Genomic DNA, 20,576 nt, shown 5'->3' with positions numbered 1-20,576 from the left:
CTTGCCCTCTCCTCTCAGGAGCTCTGCTGACCAGTGCCAAATTGGACCTCAGCCAGGAAGATGGCCCTCCTCCTGGCTGGTTCCTCCTCCCTGTTTCCTTTGCTCAAACCTCACCCACACCAAAAGGGCATCTTCTGGGAGATGGCCTCCAGCTCAGCCCCTCAGTACTTCAGTGCAGTGTGCCTGTCTCTGCTCCTTTTGACATCTACCTTCCCTCTGTAAATAAACACACGTGTTCTCTCCCATTCTGAATTCAAATGTTGTCTTCTTCTTTGCAGCAGCTTCCTTTGAGTATTTATTTGACTAGGTATCTAGGCTTTTCCAGAGGTTTTCTTTTGATTGCCCAGAAGCCCCACACTACCTTATGTACTTTAATGTCATTCCTTCTCTTCTGGAAACTTCACAAAGATGTCTAAGGTGACTCCTCTTTGGGGTTTGATCTTTCCAGGATTATTGTTGTGATGACTACTTACACCCAGTGCAGGGATGTTCACAAGATCAAGAGAAAGTGCCTGTGCAAAAGAGAGAGAGAGAGAGAGGGAGAGAGAGAGAGAGAGAGAGAGAGAGAGAGAGAGACCTAAATCCTAACTTCTCCATTTAATGCTCTTGCTTAAATGAAGTTGTTGCCAACAGCCAACAGATGGACAGAAGAGACACAGGCAGGGGTAGAGGTCCAGGAGAGAGAGGAAGGTGGAGAGGGAAGAAGATGCCATTGGTGAGAAGCCTATAACAATGGCCATGGGTGCTGGCCTATTGGAGTTCAGAGCAGCCCAGGGGGAAGGCAACAAAGTGTAGAGTGGTCTTCCCGACTGAGAAATGGACATAAAACCATAGAGGAGAGGTGTCCTCCCGGGTCCAGTGCTGATACAGCCTTTTGATCAATTAATGGACTCCTGCATCTCCCACCCCACACGCAGACCCCCGGATGTAGGGTTCCATAGCTGCCTGCAGCTATTACGAAGTGGGTTTCTGGAACAGAAACTGAGGAATAAATAGGGAAGAGGGGCGAAAAGAAGTACGGCTAAGACAATATTCACTGATCAAAGCCCCAAACTTTAATGGCGCCAGACCTTTTAACAGTTTGGGCAAACCCTTCCCCCCAGACTCCAGGCTGAGTTCCGGTGGAAGTTGTCTAGCTTCCCTTGGAGGTCCTCATCTTGACTGCTCCGGCAGCTGGGTGGGTCACCTGTTTAATTCAGGAATTCCTAGACCTGGAGGAACAATAAACTTAACCTTTACTTCGAGCACTTGGCCCTAGGTGGAGCAGGATCCTGGCTATCTGGGAGAAGTTAACCTTGACCAAAGTCAAACTCTGACCAAGTGCAAGACTGCCCCAATATGGCTCTGTACATGTCCTCCCTTTTTTTATTAATTAGAACACGAGGAGTTAGAAAACAAGTGGATAAATATCCTTCATAAGAAGGCGGGCCTTAACCAGGAGGGGAAGCATTGACCGTAATTCCTCTTAAATATTGTATAACGTCTTTTTCAGAGGAGGGGTAATAGGCTCCCTTATTATTTTAAGGACTGCCTCTCGATGTTAACCCCTATGCAATTAGGTGTACTTCCTGGGGACTCAGAAGCAGAAATTCACCTCCCTATGCGGTGCTTTGCCTCGCACGTCTCACTGGTACCCATGTTTGTTCTTAAACAAACACACATAGATCTGAGTTCTATGTGGCTCCCTCTTTGGAGATCCACTTGTGTAAGTTTTGAAGCCAGGGGGGTCTGCAAGTGTCTTTAACAGACATGCAATCTCTCCATCCAGGTGAGCCTGGGTGGAGACAGCCAGTCTGCTTAACAAACAAGGTCAAGAGTTAAAGGTGGAATAGGATTAACTTGTCCCTGAAGTATCCAATTCAGTTGCAAATTAACAACTTTAAGGACCCAAAGCTTGGCCTCTGAGGTGGGAGAGGTAGCCTTGTGTATCAAGAAATAAGCTGTTACTTCTCAGGAAAAGTGGAGACTATATGTTAAATTAACACAGCTGGTTGAAGATTGTTAGCCATCTTCAAAATTGGAATCTTCAATATTGGAATATTTTCTAGACCAGTCTATGGTTGAGTCAGCTGAACACAATAAGGAGAAGAGTCATTTTAACTCTTCTTTAGATTAATTTTTCCTAAGCTAGCTTAACAGTCTCCATGTTCTGTCCCACAAAGTCTAAAAGCTTGAAGCTAGGCAATTTATCTAACCTGGGACATTTGACAATTGAGGTAAGTCAAGAACATATACCCAATATAGCTCTTATGTTACCATGGTCTGGGCATTCAGCAAGCACAGTCAGCATATCTTCTGCAGCATTCTGTGGAAAAAACATAGAGGACATGCCTTCTCCCCCAATATTAAATCAGGATCATGGCATATGTCAATAAGTGAATTCCTTCATTTCACCTAGACATCAATATGCCTAATTACAAGATGTCATATACATTTAGCAAGGAGTTTCTTGGCATCCAAATTTTAAAATTTTCTTAAAAACATGCAAGCATAATATAAATGATATGCACAGGGACACAATTTCCCCTCTCTTCTCTCTTCCAAGAAGATATTGTTTTATTAATTTAAGTTGGAACACAAAGTATAACCCATAACATAGGCAATAACTATGTAATTATATAAAATAAACATAGCATTTTTAGTTGCTTTTTCTGTTAGAGCAGTTGCAACTAGACAGCCTAAAAATGAATCATTAGTCACATGCACATATTTTTTAATCTTCTAAATTAGAAATATGAGTATCATTTATCTGTAATAACTAAGTCCTCTAGGATTAACACCATTACGTGGTAGAGATAGAAATTGAGGACATCAAGAACAAATCTTTATAATTTGATGTGCACAAAATATAAAATTATTTCAAATACCTAAAGGACAGTCATTTAGAGAACATATCTGTTGTTCTTAGAAATTTGAATCACATTTGCATAAACTGTAAATATTAAGAATTAGCAGTATTAAAAATGGACCAATTTTAAGCAATTATAAACCATGAGCTATATATATCTACTATTATTAAAAGCTTGACTTTTAACATCTTAAAAATAGCTGCTATAGCACCCAATTCAGGTATCTGTGTTGAAGCAGGGAGAAACAAAGGAATAAACATGTGATCTGATAGTACAAATTATCTTTTGGATAACAATTATTAATTTTGCCTAAAAATGTTTGCCATGTAATAGATAATAAATTTGATTGCTACTTGAAGCAAGGAACACATGTTTCCTACCTTGAAAACAGAGGTTTAAGACCTTCTGTGGCAAGCTTAAAATGAGGTAAATATAAGATAAAGCCAATTAATATATCTTAACAACTTTTGAAAGCCATTTACCTAAAAATTCTAAAAGTCCATAGGAGCAAGGGCCTGTAACAAACATTCCATGAACATTATACACTGAAAATTTTAAGATCTTAACTTCTAGTATTGAAACAGAAACAAAACATTTTTTTTATCTGCCCTAGGATCCACCTTTAGTCCTTGGCAAGGACTAGATCTGAGCCTTTTATCTAAGACCAGACCCAAACCTGTGTTTTGAGGATTAAACAAAAGAAACCTGTAATTCCATGGTCAAAGGAACCTACTTGATATCAAATACATTTCCACTGAGATCTCCTTTTTAATCTTGGAGGGTTAAATTTTGCTCCTACCATTGTAGCCTATAAACTTGTGGAAAAGTGGCAATGGGCCTCTAAAACCCATAGCTGTATCACTCTCAAAATTATCTTAATTACAAAATGTTAAGAATTATGAGCCTGCAAACTGAAAACTGCAGCCAATGACACACTGATTTTTATTGTAACTGAATGTTTTCTAGCAATATTAGAGCACAATTGTAATTTTGGAAGCAAATCCCAATTTTAAACAATCTAATTTCTTTAAAATCAATGGCAAACACTTATTTACAGCACAAGGTTTGTCTGCCAGTTCTTATGTTCAAGTGTATGACAGTGTAACTTATTAAAGAGACATTATTTTAAATCTTAATCTTCATTGAGTCCAATCTCCAGGCCAAGATTCACATGAAACACCATGCCAATTTAGGAGCATCTTAAAGGCCTGTATTTCCTGGATTGCGTCATGCCACGTGTTGTTTAAAAATGGCGACTACCCTAAACTACCAGCTTTAACCGTTATGCCACGTGTTGTTTAAAAATGGCGACTACCCTAACCTACCAGCTTTAACCTAACTTTTTGTTAATACCATTATACCTTTTAAATCATGTCCAGTGACTTAAGCCAATACTCTATAGTCAAGACATACAAAATATACCTTTAAATCCAATTATAAACAAGAACAAAGCGTGAGTTGCGTTAGGCCACGTGTAGCTAGTTAAGATGGCTCTAACACTGAATCACCAGTTTTAAACTAACCTTTTCTTAATAACACTATACCTTTTACATAATAACCAATTAATTTATAACTCTTTAGTCAAGACATGTAAAGCCTTATACCATTAAAACCAATTAGAAACAAGTATAAAGCGACTACATGAATTTCACAAGCCAAACCAAAGTCTTCCCAAATCTTGAGGCTTCTGGGCTTTTAAAAGCGGCTTTTTCCCCAGCCATGCTTGCCTCTTGGGTGAGTGAGCTGCGCTGCTCCGGCGCGGCTTTAAATCAATCCCCACACAAACTGTGGCTGGCTCAAGAGGTTGCCAGCAGATGAAATCCCTATCAATTTTTCTTTTTAACATGAAACAGTCATTCACACAAAGACACAGAGCGGACATAAACATACACATAGACAAACAGTCGGTGCACCGGGACAAACACGGAAAGATACACAGAAAGTTAAGCGCGCTTGTTAAGCAATTGCATCCATTTTCCTCTATAAATAGCTCTTAGAGGCTATGGACATATGCCTATTTTTAAAACCCCCTTCTTTTTCGCCGAAATCAGCTCTTACGAGCTTTGGGCAAATGCCTACCAAATTCCTTCCCCATATTTCCCTATCTTTTCAACCCAAGCAGCCACTGTGCCGGGTCAACACAGTTTGCTTGAAAAACCCGTATCCCTCTGCACTAACAACAATAGAAACAATTTTCCACTAGCGCTAGTTTTCACCTCTATGTTGCTTACCGTGCGGATACCATTCCTTATCACCTTTTCTGAGAAGTTTCACTTGATAGGGTTACCTCAGGAAATTCTCCCGAACCAGGTTGCCCCACGTTCTGGCGCCAATATGTAGGGTTCCATAGCTGCCTGCAGCTATTACGAAGTGGGTTTCTGGAACAGAAACTGAGGAATAAATAGGGAAGAGGGGCGAAAAGAAGTACGGCTAAGACAATATTCACTGATCAAAGCCCCAAACTTTAATGGCGCCAGACCTTTTAACAGTTTGGGCAAACCCTTCCCCCCAAACTCCAGGCTGAGTTCCGGTGGAAGTTGTCTAGCTTCTCTTGGAGGTCCTCATCTTGACTGCTCCGGCAGCTGGGTGGGTCACCTGTTTAATTCAGGAATTCCTAGACCTGGAGGAACAATAAACTTAACCTTTACTTCGAGCACTCGCCCTAGGTGGAGCAGGATCCTGGCTATCTGGGAGAAGTTAACCTTGACCAAAGTCAAACTCTGACCAAGTGCAAGACTGCCCCAATATGGCTCTGTACAGCGGAACTGAATAATCAGAGGAGGGCAGATGCTCCCAAGTGGTGTTAGATGTTTTCAGCAGCCAAATGGCTTTAGCTCAGTGGCCTCAAACTTTTCCCATCATGCTTCAGGCTCCAGGAGTTTCTGTTCAGCCCTGATGAGATTCTCTGCTGCTTCAGCTGGTGTGGCCTGCTGACTGTGATAGAAGTATGTTGAGAAGATGTTACAAAACAAAACAAAAGAAACAGGACCAACCATAAGAAACATCATGTAATCCTGCCTTCCATTTCGACTGAGAGCCCTTCCTTCTGGTGCTGCATCTGGAATCTGCCTGTCTGCTTTGAGTTGAGTTAGGGAGTGTGCTTTCCTATCACAGAGACTCCTGAGTGCAGGGAGCTTCTGCTCCCCCTGGATCTACTGTACCGGGGCACTGGGAATAGAAGAAAAGGCTAGTGTCATTTCTGCTTTTACAACGTCCCAGGAGCAAGGGCTGGAAGCTTCCTAGGATGTAGGTAAATGTGACCCTGGCAGATGTTGGTAGACAGGACTGATCATGCTCTGCTGACTCCCTGTGGCCCTGGCAGGGCCCTCACCAGACTAGTGAGGAGGTGCCTGAGCACCTTCTCTGTCCACACAGCTCTGCTGTCCTCTGTGCCAAAGAGGAGGCAGCCCCGCACGAGCATCAGGGCAGAGCAGTAGAGAGCTTCTCTCTGCTTCACTTGGTGAGAACTCCCTTCTTCCAGGGACTTAGGAACTAGGTTCTGTTCCCCAGGCACTGGTGAGGAGGCACACTTTTCAAGTATCCTAATAAGCGCAGGGTCTCCCCGTGGGCTCGGCCCAGGCTCGGAGATGTGGCCCTGTCTAGTGAGCTGGCTGTGCTGCAGCTCAGCATCACGCTCCAGTTGGGAACACAAAGGCAGTAAGCAGGATCAAAGGCAAGGCTTCTGTTTCTGCACTGGGCCACACTCCATCGTGCTGGCACAGCCTAAAGTGGGACCAGTGGACAGGAGGAAGACTTTTGTGTGCAGAAGCCTTCAGCAGGAATGAGCTCCTAGGGAAGCTAGCTCGTAGTGAACAGACTCACCAAGATGTGTTGATGGTCTTCAACCCAGTGATCTGTCCTGGCAACTCTGCTTTCTTGGGGTGGATGGATTGGAATGGGTAACCTGGGGGTCTGGCTGAAATGTATCTCACAGCTGAGAAGGCAGCAGGAGACTGTCCACTGGAGACTGGAAGAGGGCTTGAATCAATGTGTGTGGGGGGGCCTGTAGCAGAACTTCTGACCTGTGATGGTAGAGAATCTCCATGTCAGCCCTATCATCCCACCCGTGGCTCCCTGAAGAAGGTGCTGGAGGGGAAGGAAAGGCTCCTTGGTCATTTTGTGCCCCCTGACTCCATCTTGTGCATGAGAGGCCTTCCTCACCTTCCTGGGGCTCCAAGACTCTCTGATCCTTCTGTTCCCCTGCCTGCTCCCTACACTCCCCTCTTTCTTTCTAGGACCTCCCCCTATGTCTGGTCAAGGCCCTGCCTCTTCTGAAGTCACAGAGCAGCCCAAAACTTGAAGAGGGGTCCTCTCCTGTGAATCTTCTTCAAGTTGAGCTCACATTGTGTCCTCCACAATGTGTGCAAAGTATACAAAGGGACCCAGAAGACCCAATCCTTACTTTCTAGAGTTGCAGGAGAGCCATGCCAGCACGCATGCAGGGGCTCACATCCTTTCCTAGGGCCCTCTCAATGAGCGAAGCCTAGGCAGCCTTCTGGCTCCAGAGTGAGTGTCTTGAGTTCCCAGCTTACAGCAGGGAGCAGCTAGAACGTGTGACCAGAGAAATAATGGCTACAGCACACTCCATCCTGAAAGGCCCTTGCTGCAAAAATGCACATTTTCCAACACCCGTGGCCCTTTGCACATCTCCTTTCTGCAATTGAAACTCGAGAAGAAAATCTGAAATCACCCATTTATTCAGAGACCCACTGAAATGCACACACATAGCTGACTTTCAAACATTCATTGGGTATGGTGTCTGATATGATTCTTGGGGGCACAGCAGGTGGAAGACATAAAGACTCCGTGTTCTTTTTAGATGCAGACCCATTTCACCTGGTATTGAATCTGAATCAGATGAGGGCAGAAGCTCTCAGGTTTCAGACTCCAGGGGTTTATGTTAAGCCCTGGTGAGATTCTCTGCTGCTTCAGTTGGTGTGGCCTGCTGACTGTGATGGAAGGTTGGCAGGAAGCAGTTATGAAACAAAACCAAAGAAACAGGAGTGAACATAAGAATCATGGAATCCTGCCTCCTATTTTGAATAAGAGCCCTTTCATCTGGTGCTGCATCTGGAATCTGCCTGTCTGCTTTGAGTTGAGTTAGGGAGGGTGCTTCCCTATCACAGAGACTCCTGACTGCAGAGTTCAAGAGGTACTACAATATTCCAGAAAGTAGAGAGTGACTTTATTGTCATGGGAATCAGGTTAAAATGCGATTGCATGTCTAGTTGTTGTCTCAAGTTGTGATCTGAAAGCTAGCATTTTGTCCATTTAGTTTGCAGCTGACTAGCTAGATTCTAAGACATAATTTCCAGTGTGGTTGCTCCTATCCTAAATGGTAGTTTAAGTTTAAACATACTTAATTACATACATTTTATATTTAAAACCATCTTCCTTGGCCCCATTAGCCACTTGATAGCTGTGACTATGGCCCACACTTGAATAGCCGTCAGATAGGACATTTACTCACCGAAGAAAGGTCTGCCCAGCAGCAAGTTTTCTAGAACATCATTTTCAAGCAGTTTTCTGTAGACTGCACTTTAGTTAGAATCTGGAGGGATAAGGTACTGGAATTATCCATTTTGACAACTATTCCCTGGGCATTCTTATACAACTTAAAGTTATCAACATCCATAATCAAAATCTCATCTCTAGATGTCAAACTAATACAGAGCTAGGTGAATGCCAGACATGGATAGGAAGAGATCCAGCTTATATGCCATAGGATGTAAAGTGAACAAAAATAAAGAAATAAGTGAAAAATAAATAAAATTGACATTGAGCAATGGAGAGAGAGAGAGAGAGAGAGAGAGAGAGAGAGAGAGAGAGAGAGAGAGAACGAAATCAAACAAACCCCAATTCTGCCAGCCATGAAGATCAAAGCAAGATGATTTACAGGTTCAGTAGCCCAGTGCCACTCCTTAAAGGGAACTCGACCCTCCTGTCTCAATCACTAATTAAGAAAATGAACCACAGGCTTGCCCACAAGCCAAGCTGGTGGAGGTCATTTTCTCAATTGAGGTTCCCTCTTCCCAAATGACTCTAGTTTATGCCAACTTGAAGAAACAAAGACCACAAGAGTGTAGGAGGGATTTGATCTCACCTGAGCAGGTTTTGAGTGGAGCCCCTGCCTAGCTCTCGACATAATACTAAGCTATATACATTTTTAGCCCAAAAGTTGTATTAGAGGTCATGAACTTCAGTGGACTTTGGGCAAATTAAGCTGCCCTGAGACTTTTCAGGAGTGATGGTCCTGTGTAGTTTCCAGGATTGAGGAGCCTAATTTGGTCAGCTCTTATGCCTGCAATGGAGACTTTGAGTTTAAATTTAAGAGAGACTTACTTGGAATGAAGAGAAAGATGCTATTTTAGTTATTCTAGAGAAACCTTCTTTCTACAGATTTTGTTTGATTGTATACAAAAGGGGTCTGTGCCTGAAAGTAGATTTCTTTAAAAACCACTCCCAGGATGCAACAGAAGTGGTTGGGATGATGTAAAATTATTTTTTCACCTGTTGGTGTGACTGAGCCTTTTTCAGACCTAGGGTGTGGTTGTGAGAAGAAAGCAGGGGAGGCTGGAAGCACCAAGTAGCTTCAGTTACGGTCACATTGGTGCAGACACAGCAGTTGGTACATAATGGACAAGATGTCTGTCAAGGTCTAGTAGAGGATTTGTCTGGGGACTGGAGAGACCTTAACTGTGGTTCTGTGTTTTGCTTTGTCACTGAGGTGTCTCAGTAAGGCATCTGCGTTGCAAGTCCAGGGATCCGAGATGGATTCATTCCCAGAACCACATAAAAATGATGTTCGTTGTGGCCCATACTAGTTTCAGAGCTGGGAGCTGGAGACAGGATGTCGTAGATTTGTTCTCAGCCAGTGTAGCCTCATTGAGAGCTCCAGATCTACCTCACAGGAAAAAATGGTGTTTATGAGGATAACAACTAAGGCTGCCCTTCAGCCTCCACATGTATGTACATAACTGAACACGTATATTTTAAAAGAACCAAATACATACCACAGGCTGGAAATGTAGCCCAGAGGCACAGTACTTAGCAAGATGCTGTAACAAGCTTTTAGTATATGGAATTCTATTCCCTACCCTCTTTCTTTCTGTCTTTCTTTCTTTCTTTCTTTCTTTTTTATTTAATTTAATTTATTTATTTATTTATCTATTTATTTAATTGAGACAGGGTTTCTCTATATAGCCCTGGCTGTCCTGGAACTCACTCTGTAGACCAGGTTGGCCTCGAACTCAGAAAACAGCATGCCTCTGCCTCCCAAGTGCTGGGATCAAAGGCATGAACCACCACTGTTCAGTTTATTTTATTTTTTTAATTAGGTATCTTCTTTATTTACACTTTAAATGTAAGTTTCCTGGATCCCCCCTCCCCAGAAAATCACATAAGCCATCTCTCCTTCCCCAGTCAACCCACCCCTGCTTCCCTGTCCTTGTATTTTTCTACACTAAGGTATCAAGTTTTTCCAGGACCAAAGTCCTCTCCCCCATTTGGTGTCCAACAAGATCAACCTCTGCTGCTGATGTGTCTGGGGCCATGGGTAACTCCAAGTGTACTCATTGGTAGATGGTTTTGTCTTTGGGAGCTCTGGGAGTACTTGGTGACTCATATTGTTCCTCCTATGGCACTGCTGCAAACCCCTTCAGCTCCTTGGGTCCTTTCTCTATCTCATCCACTGGGGACCCTGTGCTCAGTTCAATGGCTGGCTGAGTTTCCCCCTCTGTATTTCTCATGCACTAGCAGAGCCTCCTATAGCAAAGATGAGATGTGCTGTTCCTCACAATGTTACCCTAATGACTTTCATTCATTTATTATCACTACTATATGCATGTGTGCATGGTGTGAGTGAGCATGCAGGCCCCCGTCAGAGAACAGCTCTGTGGAGTTTATTCTCCTCTTCCATCTCTATGTGGGTTTCAGGGATTGAACTGAGATCACCGGGTTCTCATTGCAAGCACCATTATTCAGTGAGTCATTTCACTAGACCTGTTTGCACTAATTCTTAAATTCTGCCTGGTCAGAGTTCATGGAAACTTCGTACTGATCGCTTTAAGAAGGTCAAAGACTTTGGTGTGTTTTTCCTTACATTTATTTTTACTTTTTTTTTTTTTAAGTTTGTGCTGCATGTGAGCCAGTAGTGCCCTTAAAGGCTCTGAGAGGGTGTTTGCTCTAGTAGAGCTGAAATTGTGACATAAGCTGGGAGTGACATTGTGGGACCAGCTGCTAACGACAGTGCCCTTTCTCTAGCCTGGCTTAAGATTTCAGTATCACATTTGAAACATGCTGCATACACCAGAACTCAATGAATATTTATTGGAATAATTATCACAATAAAGACCTTATCTGAAAGTTTACTATAGGAAATGAACTCTTGGAGGGCACTTAATTGCAATATTTACCATCCTCTGGTTATTATTAAGTTACTTCAAATACTTAGTAACAAATTGCTTGCCTATCTTACCTTTGAGAACAATGAATTCCCTCAGGTCATCTTTCTGGAAGTTACTTTTTTTTTCCATTGGGAGGGGACCTAGGTTACAGACAGGGTTCCTCTGGGTAGCCCTGGCTGTTCTGGAATTTGCTCTGTAGACCAGGCTGGCCTCAAACTGAGAGATTCACCTACCTGTGCCTCCCAAGTGCTCAGATGCTAGTGTTAAAGTCGTAGGCCCCATGACCAGGCATGCTTTTATTTTTTATTTCTATTTTTATTTGAAACAGAGTTTCTCTGTGTACCAGCCCTTGCTGTCTGCCTATAAATTTAATTTTACTATTATTGTGTGTTGCTGTCCATAGTGAACAATTGAAAATTGATTATGACTTTGTATACATTGATACATCCATCCCTGCATACCATGCTGGCTATAAAAAGTCATCTCTATGAAGTTCAAAAAAAAAAAAAAAAAGGAAGACCAAAGTGTGGATCCTTTGGTCCTTCCAAAGTGTGGATCCTTTGGTCCTTCTTAGAAGGAGGATCAAAATACCTATGGCTCACAGCCAAACAATGGACTAAGCATAGGGTTCCCAGTGGAGGAGCTAGAGAAAGGACCTAAGGAGCTGAAGAGGTTGGCAGCCACATAGGAGGAACAATAATATTTACCAACCAGTACCCACAGAACTCCCAGGGACTAAACCACCAACCCCTGTGATCACTGTTTCTAAGGTTTTACCAGGATGATGAAAATATCTGAGCTACTTCCTGTCCTAGCCCAAAGTCCTATTCCTGCCTGAAACCTACTTCTTTTGTTCCACCTTAAGATTAAGATTCTTACCTAAACTTACTCCCTTGTCATGCCCTAATGTCAGATTCCTGCCTGAAGCCCATTTCCTTGTCCTTTGCCAACGTCCAATTTCTGCCAAGGGCCCCACATAAGATCCCCACAATATCCTCATTTACTTAAGTCCTTTTAAAAGCAAAGTGAAGAATATTTACATTTAGATTGTACATAACCAATATTGTGAATGAATATATATATGACTAGTAATTTTGTCACCTATGAGAAATTTCATCTTTACTATTACCTTTTGCTGGAATCCAGTCACTTGAGTTTTTTCTGAAAGCCTCCTCACTCATTTAAAAATTACTGACGCCTACTGCAGCACAGGCTTTGGTCTAAGCCAAATAAAGAGCAATGAAGAAAACCAGAGGTACTCCTCACACATTGTATACTGAAAGCAAATGCATACATAATTTTTATTAGAGAAAAAAATACTATGATATAAAGACCAAATGTTTCCAAATGTTAAAATATCCAAATGTAGTTTGTGTATCCATAGATTTGCTTATACACACAAACTACTGAGGCATTACTTTGAATTTTATATTTGATGTTTGAAATATTCTCTCAAGATTTTTTTGTTTTGTTTTGTTTTGTTTTTTTCTGCAGCTAATTTAGTAGGGAGAAACTTTAAAATACCAAAGGATACCTGTGTGACCTTAGGTCAATTGGTGGCTTTTGACCTGTTTCTTCCTCTGTGAAGCAGAATGTTTAACTTCTGAGGATATTGACAGAATAATATTCCTAATATTGTTCCTAACTATGGTGGCCGGGAGGGTTGGGGTGAGGTTGGATCTGGCTGGGTGCCCAAGCCAGAGCTGCATAACATGTACGGGACAATGTGGCCCTCTGCAGACCAGCAGCGCCCCCAAAATGCATGAAGGATAAACACAGGGCTGTTAGGTTACACCTGCATAGTTCTGTCCTCCAAGGTCCCTTCAGAGTTGCAGCTGCCACCAGGGTTAGAGGCAGGGTGAGGTCAAGGCCACTGCCAGCTGCCAACCATTTGTGCCAACCAATTAGGCTAGAAGCAGGCATTGACCTCACCTCCAACTGTGGTTGTTCCTTTGAATTCGGGAGCCACTCCCAGGCCACCTGGAGCTGAGCAGGAGGCCAGACTCAGAAAAGACTTGTGGTGGTGATCTAGCGGGAGCACGCACGGAACCAGACAGGATGCCCTGGAGGAAAAGACCCACAGCGGGCACTTCCAGGCATTGCTCCAGGAAAGGCCACGCCCCCTGTGCTCTTCCGTCCAATCGGAGCTAGAGGGAGGGGCAGCCTCGATCTTGCTCAGCGGAAGTTTTAACAGAGCTGCGCTGAAAGCTAAGCCTTCATTCTCTTCAATAGGTGGGTGGTTTAAGCGGCTGGATGACCAAGCGAAATGTGGGCTGAGTGAATTTAGAGGCTCAGGTTCTGTGGAGCAGAATTTGAGAATTGAGTTTAGGGTACCGGTGTAAACTTCCTAGAGGAAATGCGCAGCCGCAAAAGAGATTTCCGGATTGGAGTCTTGGCCACCAGGAGATGGGGACTGGGCGGCCTGGTTGAAGGCCACTGGCATCCTGTTTCCTTAGTCCCACCTAGGGTGGGTTCTAACACAGCAGGGTTTGCAGAAAAATATGCTAGGCCTTTTGTGCTGTTCAGAAGGTCCCGGTGACACCCAAGAGACATCCGATTATATGCACGTGAATCCTTTCACCGGAACAATGGCGACATCTATCTTCGTATTATCAAAGCAATTGCAAAAGGATATCAAGGTAAGAGTGATATAGCTTAGTTTTCTAATTGAAGTATTAGAGCAATAGGAAGTGGTGTGTGATGCTTAAAATTTGTTTCTTTTCACTAGATGGAGGGGAGCCCAAAGCATCAGAGAGAATTCATAACAGACATTGATTAAACCTGACTTGATTAAAACCTGACTCCTTTAGAAGGTGTGTATGAAACCTAGATTTACATTTTTGTCAGCATACCTTTCGACCGTTGTGAAATAGAATCAGCTTTCCGTAAATGTATTCTGAAATAGTGCTGACAAACCAAAGCCAAACAACTACTCTCGCCTTTTTAATTTGGAATGACTGTAGTGAATGCATAGGGTACAAATTAAAGTTGTGGGACGTACCTGGTCTGAACTGTGAGATCACGACGTTGATGACCTGAAGACAGATACAGCTTCTGAGAGAAGACCATTGTCCTTAAGTGAAGAAGTTTTGTTTAGTCTTTTGATTCAGTTCATATTAATAGTGTGTCCTGGTACTTCTCTCTTTCTGCCAGCAGGGAATGCCAACCCATTGGGATGCTGATGATCTGTAAAGATCCTAGAGCAGGAGTGCATGTGAGTGCGGTCTGTTTTGTTTTCTGCTGAACTTAATGCCGTTGGTCTAGTCTATGATGGTCCTATCCCGAACCTGAATTCCTGTTGAAAAACCACAATCTGTCTTCTGAGATGGACCATTACAAAGGACTATTGTGTTCTGTTTTAATTTTGGCAGTAAGGTAATGCCTGTGTTTCTTTGTTTTTTATTTTTAGGGCCAGTGACACAAGACTTGGGAATGAAAACTAGATGTGGTAAACATCCAGAAAAAGCAGAGACAAGAAGAAAATGCACAGTGTTAGTACTGGGATGTTTGAGATGGGGTCTCCATGGCCCTGGCTGTCCCTGTTAATCTGTCTAGTGATCCAGACAGCATCTGGTATGAGCTGCAGAGTTGATTCTTGTACAGTTTCTGTGGGCTGTATGTAAATGGGTTGTTTTGCCAATCCATTGCCAGTGCTCTGTTCTGTGAAGGTTGTGGTGAGCTGACACAGCTGTACAGACTGAGCAGAGTGAATGCAATCATGGCGGTAAAGAGCAGGTCACACTGTCTCTGTGATTGTAAACTTCATCCTGGGCTATTTCCTTAGTTATCCCGTGGTGGATACTTGGGAGTACTGCAATAAACATCCAGTTGCAAATATTTCTTCAATTCAGTTTGTGTCAGAAGCTTAACCAGAGTGCCCTGGTACATGTTCCATTTCCATGGTAATTGAATTTTCAGAGTTAATGTTCTAAGCACACTAATATCAGTCTCCTAACTAGCAAGACTGTGCACATGATCAGGTTTCCCTGTGACATTGTCAAACAATGACTTGGTCACATTTGTCCAGCCCTCCCTAACCATTTCTTAATTTTGAGACAGGGTTTCTCTGTGACTGGTTTATCTTTGTTCTACCTGCCTCTGTTTCCCAAATACTAAAACTAAATGGGCTTTACTTTCTAAATTCTTAACTGCTGCATACTTCCATTTTCCTTTGTGGTAATTGACAAGGGTTGAACTTGCATTTTTGGTGGGTGGGGGCAACAGTATCTCATAATTGTCCTGATACCCAACTATAGAGATAGCATCAGTTTAAAGAAAAAGCCACCATGCCTAATCTTAGAGTACTATAAAATTACCTGACTTCAATTTTTTTGCTAGCCTAAACAAAGTAGTGTCACTGGTTATGGATAAATTCTTCTAGGATGCTGTTGCTTTGTGGTAACAGATTTCAAGACAGTTCTCAGTATCCCTGGCTGTCTGAGCTCTGGTCTAGGCTGATCTTGAACTAGATCCTCCTGCCTCCCAAATGCTTGGAATAAAAGCATGTCAGCCGACCCCTCTACCTGATTTATCTTTAAATTCAAGGTCTTAAATTGGGTTTTCACACTAAGCAGGAGGAATCTAGTCTGGTTTTTTTTTTTCTCCCTGTATGTGTTAAGTTTTCATGGTACCATTGGTGAAAACTTTCTACATTTGAAAAATGAGTTGCCTGTGAATATGGAGTTCTTTATGGGTTCTCTACTTTGGGTGCAGTTGAATGTCTAGTCAGGTAGCTTATTTTTTTAGGATGTTAGAATTCCATTTGATACTCTGCCTTTTTTTATTTTGCCTTGTTCCTATGTTCTGCTTTGCTGTATCACATGATATTTGTTGTGTCTCCTTTTTATTTATTTGAAGAAATACTAATTTTCCTTTTGATTTCATCCTTGGTTCTTTGACTTTTCCAGAGTAACTGCATTTCCATATAAGGTGAAAACTGGGGATATACTTCAAGACTAAGGCAGGAAGATTACATGAGCCTAGTTCAGGGTTCATTAATTGATAAATCTCATAGACCCAGAAGGTTCACTTAGTTTCAGCAGAAGTAGGTGGATCTCGGATTTCCAAGGCCAGTGTACAGAGCAGGTTTCAGGACAGGGCTACACGGAGAAACACATGTTGGGTTGTGAAGAGGAAATGAAAGGCTTGTTGGCCTTTAAGCAAGCCGAGAAAGGTGCAAGTGAGCCAAGATTGTGAACTAAAAGTGTTTCACACTTAACCTAATGCTTTTTCTTTTTGCTTATTTTTGTTTTGTTTTTTTTTTTTTGTAAGGCAGGAGTTCTCTGTTCATCCCTTGCTGTCCAAGAACTCTGTAGACCAGTCTGCCCTTGAACTCAGATCCTCCTCCTCCTCCTGAATGCTGGGATTAAAAGCATATGTCACCACAGCTCAGCCCTCTGTCTAATTTTCCACTCTGATTCAAAGTCTGAATGCTTAGGCATTTATTCTACAGTTTTCATAGTTAGGAAGAGGAATCAAGTTTGTTTTTTTTTCCCCTGTAGATGTTGTTTTCCTGGTATTTTGAATGAGATGGACTTAATTTCTTCACAGGAAACTTTGCTACCTTTGAAAAACAAATTAGCTGTGAATATGCAGTTCTTTATGGGATTTCTATACCATGTTTGGGTGCAGTTGTCTAGTCATGTTGTCTCTAGCTTATTTTTACACAGAAAATCACAGTCTCTTCCACATATTATTTACTTATTCCTATTTCTATAGGATGGTAAAAAGGTTTTCATTTGATACTCTGCTTTTTGGGGTTTGTGTTTCTATGTGCATGTTGATTTCTGCAAGCTCTAGTTTGCTCTAGTTGATTTCTGCTTTTGCTGTATCACATGTTACTTGTCTCTTCTTTAATTATTTGAAAAAATAGGAATTTCCCGTTTGATTTCATCCTTGATTCATTGGCTATTCAGGAGTAACTGAGGGCTTGAGAGATGGCTCAGTGTTTAAGAGCACGGACTGCTCTTCCAGAGGTCCCGAGTTCAATTTCCAGCAACCACATGATGGCTCACAACCACCTGTAATGGGATCTGATACCCTCTTCTGGTGTGTCTGAAGATAACTGCAGTGTACGAATATGCAGAAAATGAATAAGTAATTTTTTAAAAAATGAAAAATAACTGAATTTCCATGGAAAATGGGGATACAACTCAGGAATCTAAAGCGGGAAGATCACTTGAGCAGAGTCAAAGGTTCTTTAACTGGTAAACCTCATAGACCCAGAACAGGCTCAGATGATGTAAATTATTTCAAAAAACAAAACTGGTATGGCACATATCTTTAGACTAAGCAGAGGCAGGTGGATCTCTGAGTTCTAAGGTCAGTCTACAAAGCAAGTTTCAGGACAGAACTACGCAGAGAAACAGGTTAGGAGGGTTGTCCAAGAAAGTTAAGGCTAGTTGACTTATTCAAGCTGGCAACAGTTAATAGCAAGGCAGTGTTGTGAAATGGTTTGATTTTTAAGCCTCTGACCTCTTTCTGTCGTCCCTTCTGCTTATTTCCTTGTCTTCTGGGTGTTTTAGTTTATATGCTTGTTATAGTTCAAGTTATTATGTATTTTATATATTAAAGAATACTAGTCTGTTAAAGATCCCAGAGATAAACTAAATCTCTAGTCTCTTCATAAATATAGGTACATGATACTGAAGAAAACCAAATGCAACCTTATAGAAATAGAAAACACCAGTGAAGATTTTCTTTATTGGTTGTTTACTTCGGAATAGGGGCTCACTGTTTACACCTGGAGCTCGCTCAGACCAAGCCGGCCTTAGGAATTTATGGCAATCCTACCTCCCAACTGTAGATTACAGGCAGGTGTCACCATGCCAGCAAGAGAATCCTTCCCTTTAAAGGATTAAACAGATGGAGTCCAAACCGATTGGACTTTAGGGAACATACAGCTAGGCTTAAAGGACCGCAGGAATAAAGCACAGTATGGTTTCAGATGCATTTGTAATACAATGGCATCTTTGGTAGTAATGGGATGGGAAAAATGGAATGCAAGCTATTTGCTGAATGCTAAGGACTTTGTAGTTTCTGAGCAGATGGGTTCAAACTCTAAATGCCTTTTCAGTAAGAACCTGTGATGAGAATTTGCTGTGTTCATTGTGCATTGAAAGTGAGATTTTATAGGGTGGGGATTAGGGGTGTTATGTGTATGAGTGCAATTGCCCTTTTAGGCCAGAAGGGGGTGTCGGATGTGATGCGAGAGTTCAGCTGCTGTGAGGGAACTTGGGTCCTGAAAGCAGTTAGCACATTTGACCACTGAGCCTTCCCCATCATTGACCTGAACAAGAGACAAGTCCAAACAAGGCATTGTTTTAGTGGGAAATAAAATTAATTAACATTAAATTTACTAACTCAAATCTTTTAATGTACTCTGGATGACATTTTTGACTAAGCCTCCTAATTTCCAGATTCTCACTGAATAATTCTCTTTGTTAATAAGTGGCTTATGCCTGTTATCATGCAGGACCTCTAGCTTAAGGAATTTACCTGAGAACTCAATAGAGATTCAAGTCTTAAAAAACTGGGGTGGGTGAAGATCTTTTCCCAATTTGTTGGTTGCCGATTTGCCCTTTTGATGGTGCCCTTTGCCTTACAGAAACTTTGTAATTTTATGAGGTCCCATTTGTCAATTCTTGATCTTAGAGCATAAGCTATTGGTATTCTGTTCAGGAACTTTCCCCCTGTACTGATGTCCTCAAGGGTCTTCCCCAGTTTCTTTTCTATTAGCTTCAGAGTGTCTGGCTTTATGTGGAGGTCCTTAATCCATTTGGAGTTGAGCTTAGTACAAGGAGACAAGGATAGATCAATTCCCATTCTTCTGCATGCTGACCTCCAGTTGAACCAGCACCATTTGTTGAAAAGGCTATCTTTTTTCCATTGGATGTTTTCAGCCCCTTTGTCGAGGATCAAGTGGCCATAGGTGTGTGGGTTCATTTCTGGGTCTTCAATCCTCTTCCATTGATCTGCCTGCCTGTCACTCACTGTACCAATACCATGCAGTTTTTAACACTATTGCTCTGTAGTATTGCTTGAGGTTAGGGATACTGATACCCCCAGAAAAGGGGAAATCATTTGAAATGTAAATAAAAAATATATTGAATAAAAAAAATTAAAAAAATAAAAAAACTAGGGTGGGGGTCTAGGGCTGGAGAGATGACTGCAGTTCAAGAACCTGGGTGTTGACAGTGCACACCTTTAATCCAGGCACTCTTGGTTCCAGCCTCACACCGTCCCTCCCCTAACACCACTCCTCATCTGAGAGGGTAGAGATTCCCCCATCCCCAGTATCCCAGAGATGGCTCAGCAGTTAAATAGCCCTGGGTATTCTTCAAGAGGTCATGTGTTCAAGTCCCAGCAACCACATAGAGGCTCACACTGTCTATAATGTTATCTGATACCCTCTTCTGGCATGCAGGTGCCCATGCTGATAGAAAAATATATTTAGTTGTTTTGTTTTGTTTGAGTCAGGGTCTCACTATGTAGCTCTGGCTGTCCTTTAAGTTTGTAGGCCAGGCTGGCCTTGAACCACAGATCACCCTGCCTCTGACTCCAGACTGCTGGGAATGAAGGTGAGTACCTCCAGCCCAGCTTGGAAGATGGATTCCTAATTGAGAAAACACCTCCATAGGATTGGCCTCTCCTATTGGCAAGTCTAGGGCACTTTCTTATTTAATGGCTGCTCAGCATCATCCTGGGGACATGTGCCTGAGTGGTTGAAGGAAGCAAGCTGAGCTGTCCTGGTGGCAGGCAGTTCTCTGTGAGCTGAGGACAACCAGGGCTACACAGAGAAACCCTTTCTTAGGAAAAGAGAAAACCGAGCAAGCCTTTCCCCCATGGAGCAATTCCTCCATGGCTTCTGCTTCAGCTCAGTCCTTGAGTTCTGCCCCGAGTTTCCTGAGTGGTGGAGTGTGGGCTGAGTGCTATGAGCCAAAATAAACCCTTTCCTCCCCAAGTTATTTTGGTCATGGTGTTTATTACAACAGTGGAAATCCTGACTGCGATGGGAGCCATAAGATAAAATTAACCCCCTTGAGAAATCGTTTTTAAAAGAATTATTTGAAAATCTTAACATTAAGACTATACATTCCGGGTCTAGCAAGACGGCTCAGTGGGTAAAGACACTTGCCACCAAACCTGAGGACCTGCTCCCCCAACCCAAGATGCCCTCTGATCTCCATCTTCCCAGCATAGTATCTGCATGTGCACACACAAATAAATATAAAAATACAAACAGAAAGACTCTTTGGGGATTGTTTCTGTTATCACTAGAGGAAGCAGACCCCTGTCTCTCAGGTTGAGTAATAGAAGCTCA

The 20,576-nt window shown here is 42.4% G+C and overlaps 2 long non-coding RNA genes and 1 pseudogene across 4 annotated transcripts; 2 read left to right on the top strand and 1 right to left on the bottom strand.

Annotated features, from left to right (window-relative positions):
- Window positions 1-7,528: 7,528 nt before the first annotated feature.
- On the bottom strand, window positions 7,529-8,402 carry LOC127679968 (uncharacterized). The gene is made up of 2 exons (XR_007976925.1): window positions 8,320-8,402; window positions 7,529-7,798 (listed from the first exon to the last, which is right to left on the bottom strand). It is a non-coding gene; the product is annotated as an uncharacterized LOC127679968 (long non-coding RNA).
- A 4,945-nt stretch (window positions 8,403-13,347) lies between these two features.
- LOC127680922 (uncharacterized) lies at window positions 13,348-18,607 on the top strand. Of its 3 annotated transcripts, XR_007977037.1 has the most exons (5): window positions 13,349-13,486; window positions 13,784-13,893; window positions 13,983-14,067; window positions 14,408-14,468; window positions 14,664-18,607. It is a non-coding gene; the product is annotated as an uncharacterized LOC127680922 (long non-coding RNA). The 3 variants fall into 3 exon arrangements; XR_007977038.1 differs by having other exon boundaries at window positions 13,348-13,893; window positions 14,411-14,468; XR_007977036.1 differs by having other exon boundaries at window positions 13,354-13,893.
- On the top strand, window positions 14,517-14,581 carry LOC127681892 (uncharacterized; annotated as a pseudogene).
- Window positions 18,608-20,576: the final 1,969 nt, after the last annotated feature.

The sequence above is a fragment of the Apodemus sylvaticus genome, chromosome 3, assembly GCF_947179515.1.
Source record: "Apodemus sylvaticus chromosome 3, mApoSyl1.1, whole genome shotgun sequence".
Taxonomy (NCBI): Eukaryota; Metazoa; Chordata; class Mammalia; order Rodentia; family Muridae; genus Apodemus; species Apodemus sylvaticus.
The sequence above is the reverse complement of the archived record's forward strand: the minus strand, read 5'-3'. Positions and strand labels throughout refer to the sequence as shown.